The 14,076-nt window shown below is 46.7% G+C and overlaps 1 long non-coding RNA gene across 1 annotated transcript in view; it reads right to left on the minus strand.

The window, feature by feature from the left end:
- The window catches only part of LOC134929372 (uncharacterized), a 28,965-nt gene extending 17,777 nt beyond the window's left edge, over nt 1-11,188 (minus strand). The window contains exons 1-2 of the long non-coding RNA XR_010178516.1: nt 11,079-11,188; nt 1,979-2,090 (exon numbers count right to left, since the gene is read on the minus strand). This is a non-coding gene — a long non-coding RNA (uncharacterized LOC134929372). The remainder of the gene's footprint in view (nt 1-1,978; nt 2,091-11,078) is intronic.
- Nucleotides 11,189-14,076: the final 2,888 nt, after the last annotated feature.

Here is a 14,076-nt window from a genome sequence, read left to right on the forward strand (position 1 = left end):
TAAAATTTATTTTAGATATAAAACGGATGATAAAAAGCAGTAGGATATATAAAATAAAATACAAGAGAATTAAAATGCAGTAAAAAATAATGAAACATCAAATCAAAAGGTTTTGAAACATCCCATAAACAAAAGGAAAGTAGTCAATATATAAAACACGTCCCACAGCGCTGTGGGTAAGACCCTACGATTATTATAGATCTTATTGATTTCATACTGATCCAAAAGTTTGGGTAGCTGAACGCAAAGACAGGATACACTGTGGTGCAACCTAACTGGAAGTTGTGCTGAGATGATAAATTATTGTGCACACCTTACATAGATATAAGCGGCAGTAATTCCTTATAACTGTAACAAAGTCACAATTGCAGTTTCTTTTACGTGAGCGTCGTGCTGAAAAGATCAATAGCTGCGCACGCCTCACATAGATATGAGCGGCAGTTCTTCCATATAACTGCAACAAAGTTACAAGTGCAAGTTCTTTAAATAAGCAGCATACAAAATAGTAGTACATGTCTCATATAGGGCCCAATTCAAGGTTGGATGCAGTTCCCGATTATCGATCTACTGCTCATGCGTCAAAGAAGCACGACGCGTGTGCAACGGTATTTTAAGCACGAAATAATGAAAATGTGCCATTTGCAGTTTTAGACGCATGTGATTGACAGGTAGCATCCATTTGTGGGTGGTAACTTAGCTTTTACTGGGGGTTGCTGGAAAACCAGAGGCGTGTCTAGTGAAAATGGAGGAGTGTCTGGTTAAAATAGAGTAGTGTGAGGGGCATTTTAAGGGAGTGCCAGAAGCCATAACAGAGGTCTACGGGAAAGCAGTCTACAGGTAGGGTAAGAGCTACGCAGCATAGGGTGAGTTCATTGATGGTGCAGATACTTGCCGCATAGCATATGAAACAGCGAAATACGCAACATTGCATCTACAACAGATGCAGTTCGGGAATGGATGTTTTAAATGGCAGCTCGGGATTGGTTATCTAAGCGCAGCAGTGCAATTTCGTCGGCTACTGCGCTTAACTTTGAATCGGGCCCATAGTTATATGGCTAGCAATAGTAGCTCTGTATAGCTGCAACAGGGTCACAAATACAATACTTAAAGGGAGCGCAAACCCGCTTAGTCCTCTTGCCCCGTCACATTGAGCGCTGAATAGCTGGTTTTGCTGTTGTGCTCGTGCTGTCGATTGCTCCTCTCTCCGGTAAAGTATCACCCACAGATTTGACTGGTCCGGTCTGTTTGAGGTTAAATCTCGATCATCAGCTTGTGTATGCATGCTGGGGTTCACAAGGGTATGAAGTAATGCTGCCTGAGGCTTCTATCTTCTAACATGCTTGGCCCGTTTCCGGGTATTGATACATTGGAACCCACTTTGGATTGGACATCACACTATGGGGTTCATTCCGAGTTGTTTGCTCGCTAGTAGTTTTTAGCAGTCGTGCAAACGTTAAGCCGCCGCCCTCTGGGAGTGTATTTTAGCTTAGCAGAAGTGCGAACGAAAAGGATAGCAGAGCGGCTACAATAAAAAATTGTGCAGTTTTAGAGTAGCTCCAGACCTACTCCTAGCTTGCGATCACTTCAGACCATTCAGTTCCAGATTTGACGTCACAAACACGCCCTGCGTTCGCCCAGCCATGCCTGCGTTTTTCCTGGCACGCCTGTGTTTTTTCGAACACTCCCTGAAAACGGTCAGTTGACACCCAGAAATGCCCACTTCATGTCAATCACTCTGCGGTCAGCAGTGACACTGAAATGCATCGCTAGACCTTGTGCAAAACTACATCGGCCGTTGTGAAAGTACGTCGCGCATGCACATTGCGTCGCATACGCATGCGCAGAAGTTCCATGTTTTTGGTTCATCGCTGCGCAGCGAACATTTTCAGCTAGCGATCAACTCGGAATGACCACCTATGAGAGGATCATGTACATTGAATGAAAGCATCAGTATTCATAATATATCTATGGGGCGTACCTAGCTTAAGTGGGCAGCCAATAACAGCAGGAGCCGTTCAAAGGGGTTCTTCAGAAAAGATACATGGGAAGAAGTGAGTGGTTCTGGTGTTTCTTCAACGTCAATAGATGGGCTATAATAAAATATGTATAATAAATTGTTATATAAAAATGTTTAAAAAAAAATACTTCACTGTTAGTACCATTATGGTATATGGCAAAGAAAAACATACATAAAATAATACACTTTCAAAAATATCCAGCCTGGTCCACACTGATGGAGCAGACGGATATTCTGCGAAACTCATCGTATTTCCCTGCAGTATTTGTACCATTTACCCATTAGTTCTATTTTTTTTACTACTGCTTATTTTAATAAATTTTCAATATATATATATATATATATATATATATATATATGTATATATCTCCTATATATTTGCCTTAATCTGTGACTCTGTGCCCATAACGCTGGGCGGAGTCACAGAGCTGGGCGGAGTCAACTGCATCTGCTGCAGGGAGCTACTCCATACCCAGTGCCAGCAGCAGTCAGGTGCAAGACCCTACCTTACAGTATAGGAGGTGATGATGGCCACTAGCTGCCGGCTGCTGTGCCTGTCCTCCCCCCCAATCACCTGTGACAGCGGGTTGTGTGCTGTGCGACTCCCGAAAAGGGGGCGGAGCTACGGTGTCACGAGGGGGGGGAGCTACACGGAATAGAGGGGTGGAGCTACACTGGAACAGACAGCTGAACAGTGGTGGAATCAGCATTGCAGTGACGGCCAGCCAGACTTGGTAAGTGGAGGGTGAGAGAGAAATGTGTGTGTGTGTGTGTGTGTGTGTGTGTGTGTGTGTGTGTGTGTGTGTGTATATAGTGGGGGGGGGGGTGTGGGTGGGTGGGTGTGTGGGTGTGTGTGTGTGTGTGTGTGTGTGTGTGTGGGTGTATATATGGTGGGGTGTGTGTGTTTGTATATATGTGTGAATTGTGTGTGTGTGAGGTATGTCTGTGTGTGCGCACTTTATGGACGCCACTGCTTGGGGGGCCATTACATGCAAGGACGCTACTAATCTAGGGGGGGCATTACGTATAAGGACGCTACTACTATAGGGGGGGCATTACGTATAAGGACGCTACTACTATGGGGGGGCATTACGTATAAGGACGCTACTACTATAGGGGGGGCATTACGTATAAGGACGCTACTACTATGGGGGGGCATTACGTATAAGGACGCTACTACTATAGGGGGACATTACGTATAAGGAGGCTACTAATACTGGGGGGCATTACATATAAGGACGCTACTACTGGGGGGGTCATTATGTATAAGGACTCTATTACTTCTGGGGAGCATTATGTATAAGGACGGTGCTACTACTACTGGGAGGGCATTACATGTAAGGATGCTACTACTACTGGGGGGCATTATGTATAAGGACGGTACTACTACTGGGGGCACATTATGTATAAGGATGCTACTACTACAGGGGTGGCATTACGTATAAGGACGCTACTATTACTGTTGGGGGGCATTACATATAACTGCTACTACTACTGGGGGGCATTACGTATAAGGACGCTACTACTACGGGTGGGGCATTACGTATAAGGATGCTAATATTACTGTTGTGGGGCATTACATATAACTGCTACTACTACTGGGGGGGCATTATGTATAAGGACACTACTACTATTGGGGGGGCATTATGTATTAGGACACTACTACTACTGGGGGGGCATTATGTATAAGGATGCTACTACTACTGGGGGGCATTATGTATAAGGATGCTACTACTACTGGGGGGCATTATGTATAAGGATGCTACTACTACTGGGGGGGCATTTTGTATAAGGATGCTACTATTACTGTTGGGGAGCATTACATATAACTGCTACTACTACTGGGGGGGCATTATGTATAAGGACACTACTATTATTGGGGGGGCATTACGTATATGGACGCTACTACTACGGGTGGGGCATTACGTATAAGGACGCTACTACTACGGGTGGGGCATTACGTATAAGATGAATAAGATTGTGCTACATTGTGGCGTAATTTTAAATGGGGGGTACTATTGTGTGGCCATGCCCCTTAGTTGTGAGACCACACCACTTTTCCCGATGCACAACAAAGGAATATGGGAGGGCGCAAAATTCATAGTTTGCAGGGGGGCGCCAAACACCCTAGCACCGGCCCTGGCCACCAGTAGCAAAAGTACACCACGGCCACTGACACTATCTGCAGGGAGGGGAACAGCGCTGATATGGAGGGTACTTGCAGGCAGCGAGTCGCCGCCCGCAGCTCCTCTCCCACCTACACACCATACCTGCCGCCTGACACCCACACCCCAGGGAGAGGGCGCTAGCTCAGGCACCGCTAGATCAGCATCTGCAGCATACAGACAAGGGCTGCCATGCTCAGCGGCAAGCGGTGCGGAGCATGTGCAGCGGGAGAGCGCCAGGACGGGACACGCACTAATCAACATTGCTGCTGGGCTGGAGCTCCCTCCGTCTGCAGCCTAAGGACGCGCGCCGCACCTCTCCAGGGAAACACCATGCCTGCCCGCCCACAGGGCTCCGGACGCTTACCTATGCTCCGCGATCACAGCAGCTGACGCTGCCATGCAGGATGGAGGAATGACGCCCGTCAGACGGGGCGGACAGTGTGCGGCGGAATGGGGCCAGGAAGGAATGCTGACCACGACCCATTGCTGCTGGGTCTGAGCTCCCTCCCTCTGCAGTCACCATCTCACAGCAGCAGCCTGGAGGTTAGTGGCCACCACGACCCGCACATCCTTACCTCACACATACCTCACATATACCTCACATACCTCACACATGAGAGCAAAGGTACACACACTGACATCACCCCTGTAGCCCACCCCTATATCTGCTAAGTACTCCCCGTCACTATGCCCTGTCACCCTCATCCTGCTCTCTAACTGCCTGTCTGTGTACTGGCCTTCACCCCTCTCACACCATCACCAACCCTCACTAACTACCACAGAGACTATGTGCACTGATATCTGCCCCTCCACCACCTGCAGCGCCCCTGGACCCCTCCCCATCCCCCGCAAACCCCCGCACCTGCCCCTCCACCACCCGTGGCACCCCCACCCACTGCGCCTTCGTACCCCCTACCCCACCCGCAGTGTCTTCCAAACCCCTCCCCCATCTGCAGCAGCCCCTCCCCCATCCGCCACACCCCGCATCTGGCTCTCCCCCGCCCGCTGCACCTTTGGATCCCCTACCCCACCCACGCAGCAGGCCCTTCCCAATCCGCATCGCCTACACCATTCGCAACAGCACCGCACCCGCCACTCCCCCACCCACGTTACCCCCGCATCCACCCCTCCCCCACCCACCGCGCCCCCTGGACACCTCCCCCATCCACTGCACACCCGCACCCACCCCTTCTCCATCTGCAGCGCCTTCGGAACCCCTCCTCCATCCGCAACAGCCCTGCAGCTGCCATCCCCCACCTGCGACACCCCTGCTCCTACCCCACCCACAGCGCCTTCATACCCCCTCCCCCATCCGCGGTCCCCACTCCCCAAACCCCTTCCTTTTGCAAGGGACTACGCCCCCTTCACCATCGGACGCCCTATCATTGTGCAATATTCAAACACTAACAAAATTAGGAATGCAGGTAATACTCCATATATTGAACCCCAGAAAGGCGTGCAGGGGTTAAGGGGGCGTAGCCCCTTCCGATGGTGTGAAGAGCGCCCGTAGGGCGCGATGAAGCACCTAGTATATATATATATATATATATATATATATATACTGTATACCATAATGTGGGCACAGGCCACTGCACCCTTTTCTGGGAATGATAAGTGCAGGTGTGCACCCCATTTCTAGGAATGGTGAGTGCGGTGGATTTCTGTGTGTGCAACTATTCATATTCCTATTCGAATTAATGGAGAAATCGATGGCTGCCATGTTGCAGCAAAGATGAGCATGTCCACATCTGTGTGTGTGTGTGTATGTATATATATATATATATATATATATACACACACAGATGTGGACATGCTCATCTTTGCTGCAACATGGCAGCCATCGATTGCTCCATTAATTCGAATAGGAATATGTAGTACATATATACACACTAAATGGACAGAAGTATTTGTCCACCTGTTAATTATTGAATTCGGGTGTTTCAATCAGACCCGTTGCCGCAAGTGTATAAAACGAAGCACCTAGCCATGCAGTCTCCATTTGCAAGCATTTGTGATACAAATGGCTCGTTCTGAAGAGCTCAGTGACTTCAACTGTGGTAATAGGACGCCACCTTTGCTATAAGACTGTTCGTGAAAATTTCATCCCTGATGGATATTGCACGGTCAACTGTAAGTGATATTGTTACAAAGTGGAAGAGTTTAGGAACAACAGTAACTCAGCAATGAAACCGAAGACCACGTAAAATCACAGAGCGGGGTCAATGACTGCTAAGGTGCATTGTGCGTAAAAGTCGCAAACGCTCTGCTGATTCCATAGCTGAAGAGTTCTGAACTTCCACTGGCATTAATGTAAGCACAAAAACTGTCAAGCGGGGTGCTTAATGGAATGGGTTTCCATGGCCGAGCAGCTGTATGCAAGCCTCACATCATCAAGTCCAATGCCAAGGGTTGGATGGAGTGGTGTAAAGCACACCAACACTGGACTGTGGCGCAGTGGAAATGTGTTCTGTGGAGTGAAGAATCACAGTTTCTGTTTAGCAGTCAGATGGGTGAGTCTGGGTTTGGCAGATGACAGGGAGATTGTTACCTGCCTGACTGCATTATGCCAACTGTGAAGTTAGGTAGGGGAGGGATAATGGTATGGAGAGTTTGGGCTAGGCCCATTATCTCCAGTGAAGGGCAATCTTAATGCTTCAGCATACCAAGACATTTTGGACAATGCTATGCTTCCAACTTTGTGGCAACAATTTGGGGAAGGCCCTTTTCTATTAAAACATGACTGTGCCCTAGTGCACAAAGCAAGTAATATAACAACATGGTTTGATTAGTTTGGAGTAGAAGAACATGACTGGCCCGCACAGAGGCCCAGCGTCAACCCCATCAAACACCTTAGGGATGAACTGGAACTGAGATTGCGAGCCAGGCCTTCTCGTCCAACATCAATGCCTGACCTTATAAATGCTCTACAGAATGAATGGGCACAAATTCCTACATAAACACTCCAAAATGTTGTGGAAAGCCATCCAAGAACAGTGGAAGCTGTTACAGCTGCAAAAGGGGGACCAATTCCATATCAAAGTATATGTATTTGAATCCAATGTTATTACAATGTTCTTAACATCAATCTCCGAATTGTTATAAGGAGAAGGAGGAATCTGTTAAAGTTAATTCTACTGGTCCTCTGTACTATTTGGTGTCATCTGCCAAGAAAGGATACTATACCATTTTGTATCATTGCTTGTGTTCTATGTTCTAATAAATTTTATATGGAACATGTTAATGTGATTTTTTTATGCTTACAAATTAGGAGTTAATGTTTCAGGGAGAATGTAGGTTTGTCTCATCTGAATATTGGGTGGTAGTATGACCCAAGGGCGCCCATTCCTCTATTGGCACATATATATATATATATATATATATATATATATAAAAAAAGGAAGAAGGCTGCGGCACTCCGTAAGCAGAAGATGAATATATTGGTTTTTAAAAAATCATAACAGCAGTGTATATGTCAGCAACGTTTCGGTACACGCAGGTACCGTTCTCAAGCTGTGTGCTGCTGCAAGATGAAATCAGAATAAACAAGAATCACTAAAATATACTTACTTAAATAGCCCCCCGCTGCTGAGAGAAGCCGGTGTACGGCGGCGTCCCGCATGGAGTCCGTCCATGACGGGCGCTTGCCGATGACGTCACTCCACACAGCGCCGGGAAGTTCCAGGGGAGCGTGATGCGTTGCCTGGAAACCAGACGCTGGGGATTGAGTTCTCTCGCCGGCCTCCCGCAGCAGCTAAAGGAGACACAAAACTGGACATGTTAATTGAAAAAGTAATGTATGTATAAACAGTAAATGGATATGAGAAAATATAAGAAAATAGGAGTCACATGTACAATACCGTGAGGGCACAGGCAATATGTCTGAACACTCACTGCTGAAAGCAGCAGATAGCCATAATGGTAATGGTAACAAAAACGGCATGGCCTGGAAAAAATTAAATAAAACTACAACAAAACAATGGGGAAACAGAAGCCATAATTACGGGGCCTGGATGTTCTAATACTATCATAGGCCTCACGTAATGAATAAAAAAGGGGAGGGCAAACTAATGGCCCATAATTCGTCATTAATTGTAAATAAGCTGCATGTAAGCGCAGCATATCACAAGTATCAAATATGCTAAATGTTACTATATAATAGGATGCCCTGTTACAAAAAGGTGTTCCAATTGTAGCGTTCGTTCAATCCAGCTGGTGATACTGTATTAAGACGGTGTATCCACGACATCTCACACTTCAAGAGCTTTCCATTGCGATCACCACCACGAAGTGATGGCGGAATGTGATCAATTAACATGTGTTTCAGCGAGGATAACGGATGCCCAAACTGTTGGAAATGTCGGGCAACAGGTTGATCAGAGCTTCCACTGGCAATGGCTTTTCCAATGGAAGATCTGTGGAGTGCCATACGTTCTCGTGCTGTACGAATTGTTTTGCCCACATAATACAAATTGCATGGGCAAATAATAATGTAGATCACATGGGTGGAAAGACATGACAGGGTATGCTTCAAGAATATATTTTTTGAAGTGTGAGGATGTTGAAATGATGGACCAGTAAGCATATGGGAGCAGGTGGTGCATCGCGGGCATCTGTAGCAGCCTGGTAACAGATGCCCGCGATGCACCACCTGCTCCCGTATGCTTACTGGTCCATCATTTCAACATCCTCACACTTCAAAAAATATATTCTTGAAGCATACCCTGTCATGTCTTTCCACCCATGTGATCTACATTATTATTTGCCCATGCAATTTGTATTATGTGGGCAAAACAATTCGTACAGCACGAGAACGTATGGCACTCCACAGATCTTCCATTGGAAAAGCCATTGCCAGTGGAAGCTCTGATCAACCTGTTGCCCGACATTTCCAACAGTTTGGGCATCCGTTATCCTCGCTGAAACACATGTTAATTGATCACATTCCGCCATCACTTCGTGGTGGTGATCGCAATGGAAAGCTCTTGAAGTGTGAGATGTCGTGGATACACCGTCTTAATACAGTATCACCAGCTGGATTGAACGAACGCTACAATTGGAACACCTTTTTGTAACAGGGCATCCTATTATATAGTAACATTTAGCATATTTGATACTTGTGATATGCTGCGCTTACATGCAGCTTATTTACAATTAATGACGAATTATGGGCCATTAGTTTGCCCTCCCCTTTTTTATTCATTACGTGAGGCCTATGATAGTATTAGAACATCCAGGCCCCGTAATTATGGCTTCTGTTTCCCCATTGTTTTGTTGTAGTTTTATTTAATTTTTTCCAGGCCATGCCGTTTTTGTTACCATTACCATTATGGCTATCTGCTGCTTTCAGCAGTGAGTGTTCAGACATATTGCCTGTGCCCTCACGGTATTGTACATGTGACTCCTATTTTCTTATATTTTCTCATATCCATTTACTGTTTATACATACATTACTTTTTCAATTAACATGTCCAGTTTTGTGTCTCCTTTAGCTGCTGCGGGAGGCCGGCGAGAGAACTCAATCCCCAGCGTCTGGTTTCCAGGCAACGCATCACGCTCCCCTGGAACTTCCCGGCGCTGTGTGGAGTGACGTCATCGGCAAGCGCCCGTCATGGACGGACTCCATGCGGGACGCCGCCGTACACCGGCTTCTCTCAGCAGCGGGGGGCTATTTAAGTAAGTATATTTTAGTGATTCTTGTTTATTCTGATTTCATCTTGCAGCAGCACACAGCTTGAGAACGGTACCTGCGTGTACCGAAACGTTGCTGACATATACACTGCTGTTATGATTTTTTAAAAACCAATATATTCATCTTCTGCTTACGGAGTGCCGCAGCCTTCTTCCTTTTTTTGTGCAATTATATTTGCTGAGGGCACCCTCTTTGTATTCAGATTATCAGCATCCGAGTGCGGGTTCATTCCTGGGACTATATATATATATATATATAAAAGCAGAAAGTACCGGCTCTCCCATCAGCTGTACACCCGCGCCGGTAAAGATAAAGTTCAATAGACACAAATGGATGTGCGGCACTCCAGACGACTTAAGTAACGAAACTTAGGCAGTAAATGAAAGCAACGTTTCAATGTTTAACACATCGTCTTCAGGCTTAAACATTGTTACTTAAGTCGTCTGGAGTGCCGCACATCCATTTGTATATATATATATATATTTTAAAGGACAAAAGGAGAGCGCGCTCGTGAATAGTATAAAAGACACAATTTTACTTGAAACATATGCTCACGTACATCAAGGTTAAAATAAATCAGCATAAATGGCACAATCACTTAGCCGCTCTGCAGCGATGTTGTGGATTGCTTCTCAACCAGCTCTGATTCCAGCAGGTGACGTCACAACGTCCACGTCTCTGGCCACGTCCAACGCATTTCATCAGTTCCCATTGGATGAAACGCATTGGGCGTGGCCAAAGACGTGGACGTTGTGACATCACCTGCTGAAATCACAGCTGGTTGAGAAGCAAGCCACAACATTGCTGCAGAGCGGCTAAGTGATTGTGCCATTTATGCTGATCTATTTTAACCTTGATGTACGTGAGCAAATGTTTCAAGTAAAATTGTGTCTTTTATACTATTCACGAGTGTGCTCTCCGTTTGTCCTTTAGTCTTTATCTGACTCCGGTGGCACGGAGTGGATTGAAGCGGCACTTGGATAAAAAGGAAAAAAAAACCTCTGATGCCCTAAGGATCTTTTGCGCAAGGACTGATCACTGTTCCACAATATATATATATATATATATATATATATATATTGAAAAACACAGGCGGCACTCCCAGACTTGTAAAGGTGAAAAAACTTTATAACAACGTTTCGGGGGGTCTCACCCCATCATCAGGCTAAAATTCATAGTACAAAGTGAACAGATTTATACTCACCGGTCTTCTGTGCTCCCGCCCGTCACCGGCAGCCGCCACAGACTCCGTCACTGTACTTCCTGCCTCAGACTGCTGACATCAGCGGAAGCTACGGACAGACGCGACTTGCGCCGGGAGGGACTAGGACAAAGCAACAGAGCGCCGATGAGTTACCATAACAACATATAAACAATACAGTGATAAAAACAGAACTCAGATGCGGGGAAAACAAACAAACCCCCACAATCAAAAATCGTGCAAAACACAACTACTACATGTATGTGGTAACTACCTCATTATAGCACAAATTACCTAACAGCACGCAGGTATATATGACCTATGCAAATCATTACTAAAAGAAACACTAGCATCTCTATACTTATAGTCATACCTTGTACATATGGTCATATCTAACTTGCAGCTTTGTTTAAGAAAACTTTCTTGAGGGGAATTATATATATTTTTATAGAAGGTTGTATATATTTGTTTGGAAGGAGAGCTATGTGTATTTTATTAAAAAACTACTACATGAATCTTATACAAAAGATTATTTAAATACCAAAACCTACAACACATAACTATCTCCCAAACATATCTCCCAAAGTATAATTATTAGTGATGAGCGGGTTCGGTTTCCGAGAAACCGAACCCCCCCGAACTTCAGCCTTTGTACACGGGTCCGAGCCATACTCGGATTCTCCCGTATGGCTCGGTTAACCCGAGCGCGCCCGAACATCATCATCCCGCTGTCGGATTCTCGCGAGATTCGGATTCTATATAAGCAGCTGCGCGTCGCCGCCATTTTCACACGTGCATTGAGATTGATAGGGAGAGGACGTGGCTGGCGTCCTCTCCGTACACTACTAATACGAGACAGTTGATCTGAGACTGAGAGACTGATTGCTTGTTTAAATTTATTTCTCTAACGTCCTAAGTGGATGCTGGGAACTCCGTAAGGACCATGGGGAATAGCGGCTCCGCAGGAGACTGGGCACAACTAAAGAGAGCTTTAGGACTACCTGGTGTGCACTGGCTCCTCCCTCTATGACCCTCCTCCAGACCTCAGTTAGAATTTTGTGCCCGGCCGAGCTGGAAGCACACTAGGGGCTCTCCTGAGCTCTTAGAAAGAAAGTAATATTTAGGTTTTTTATTTTCAGTGAGATCTGCTGGCAACAGACTCACTGCTACGAGGGACCTAGGGAAGAGAAGCGAACCTACCTGCTTGCAGCTAGCTTGGGCTTCTAGGCTACTGGACACCATTAGCTCCAGAGGGATCGAACACAGGCCCAGCCTCGGTCGTCCGGTCCCGGAGCCGCGCCGCCGTCCCCCTAGCAGAGCCAGAAGCAAGAAGACGTTCCTGGAAATCGGCGGCAGAAGACTTCGGTCTTCATTAAGGTAGCGCACAGCACTGCAGCTGTGCGCCATTGCTCCCCAGGCACACCACATACTCCGGTCACTGATGGGTGCAGGGCGCTGGGGGGGGGGGGGCGCCCTGGGCTGCAATATAAGTACCTTACTTGGCAAAATTAACACATAATATAGCCTTTAAGACTATATATGTGAAAAATCCCCTGCCATAACAGTATAAAAAAAGCGGGAGAAGCCCGCCGAAAAAGGGGCGGGGCTATCTCCCTCAGCACACTGGCGCCATTTTCACTCACAGCTCCGCTGGAAGGATCGCTCCCCAGGCTCTCCCCTGCAGTTCCAGACTACATAGGGTAAAAAAGAGAGGGGAGGCACTAATTTTAGGCGCAATCTGTGTTATATAAGCAGCTATAAGGGAAAAAATCACTGTGTAGTGTGTATCCCTGTTTTATATAGCGCTCTGGTGTGTGCTGGCATACTCTCTCTCTGTCTCCCCAAAGGGCTTTGTGGGGTCCTGTCCTCAGTCAGAGCATTCCCTGTGTGTGTGCGGTGTGTCGGTACGGCTGTGTCGACATGTTTGATGAGGAGGCTTATGTGGAGGCGGAGCAGGTGCCGATAAATGTGATGTCACCCCCTGCGGGGACGACACCTGAGTGGATGGATATGTGGAAGGAATTACGCGACAGTGTCAACTCCTTACATAAAAGGTTTGACGACATAGCAGATGTGGGACAGCCGGCTTCTCAGCCCGTGCCTGCCCAGACGTCTCAAAAGCCATCAGGGGCTCTAAAACGCCCGCTACCGCAGATGGCAGACACAGATGTCGACACGGATACTGACTCCAGTGTCGACGATGATGAGACTAGTGTACATTCCAATAGAGCCACCCGTTACATGATTACGGCAATGAAAAATGTGTTGCACATTTCTGATATTACCCCAGGTACCACAAAAAAGGTTATTATGATTGGGGAGAAAAAACTACCAGTGGTTTTTTCCCCTTCTGATGAATTAAATGAAGTGTGTGAAGAAGCGTGGGCTTCCCCCGATAAGAAACTGGTAATTTCAAAAAAGTTACTAATGGCGTACCCTTTCCCGTCAGAGGATAGGTCACGTTGGGAGACATCCCCTAGGGTGGATAAAGCGCTCACACGCCTGTCAAAGAAGGTGGCACTACCGTCTCCGGACACGGCCGCCCTAAAGGAGCCTGCTGATAGGAAGCAGGAGGCTATCCTGAAGTCTGTTTATACACACTCAGGTATTATACTGAGACCAGCTATTGCCTCAGCATGGATGTGCAGTGCTGCAGCTGCGTGGTCAGATTCCCTGTGAGAAAATATTGATACCTTAGACAGGGACACTATATTGCTAACCATAGAGCATATTAAAGACGCAGTCTTATACATGAGAGATGCACAGAGGGATATTTGCCGACTGGCATCTAAAATAAGTGCAATGTCCATTTCTGCCAGGAGGTGTTTATGGACTCGGCAGTGGACAGGGGATGCAGATTCTAAAAGGCACATGGAAGTTTTGCCTTACAAGGGTGAGGAGTTGTTTGGGGATGGTCTCTCGGACCTCGTTTCCACAGCGACAGCTGGGAAGTCAGCATTTTTACCCCATGTTCCCTCACAGCCAAAGAAAGCACCGTATT

Source organism: Pseudophryne corroboree, chromosome 5 (assembly GCF_028390025.1).
Source record: "Pseudophryne corroboree isolate aPseCor3 chromosome 5, aPseCor3.hap2, whole genome shotgun sequence".
Taxonomy (NCBI): Eukaryota; Metazoa; Chordata; class Amphibia; order Anura; family Myobatrachidae; genus Pseudophryne; species Pseudophryne corroboree.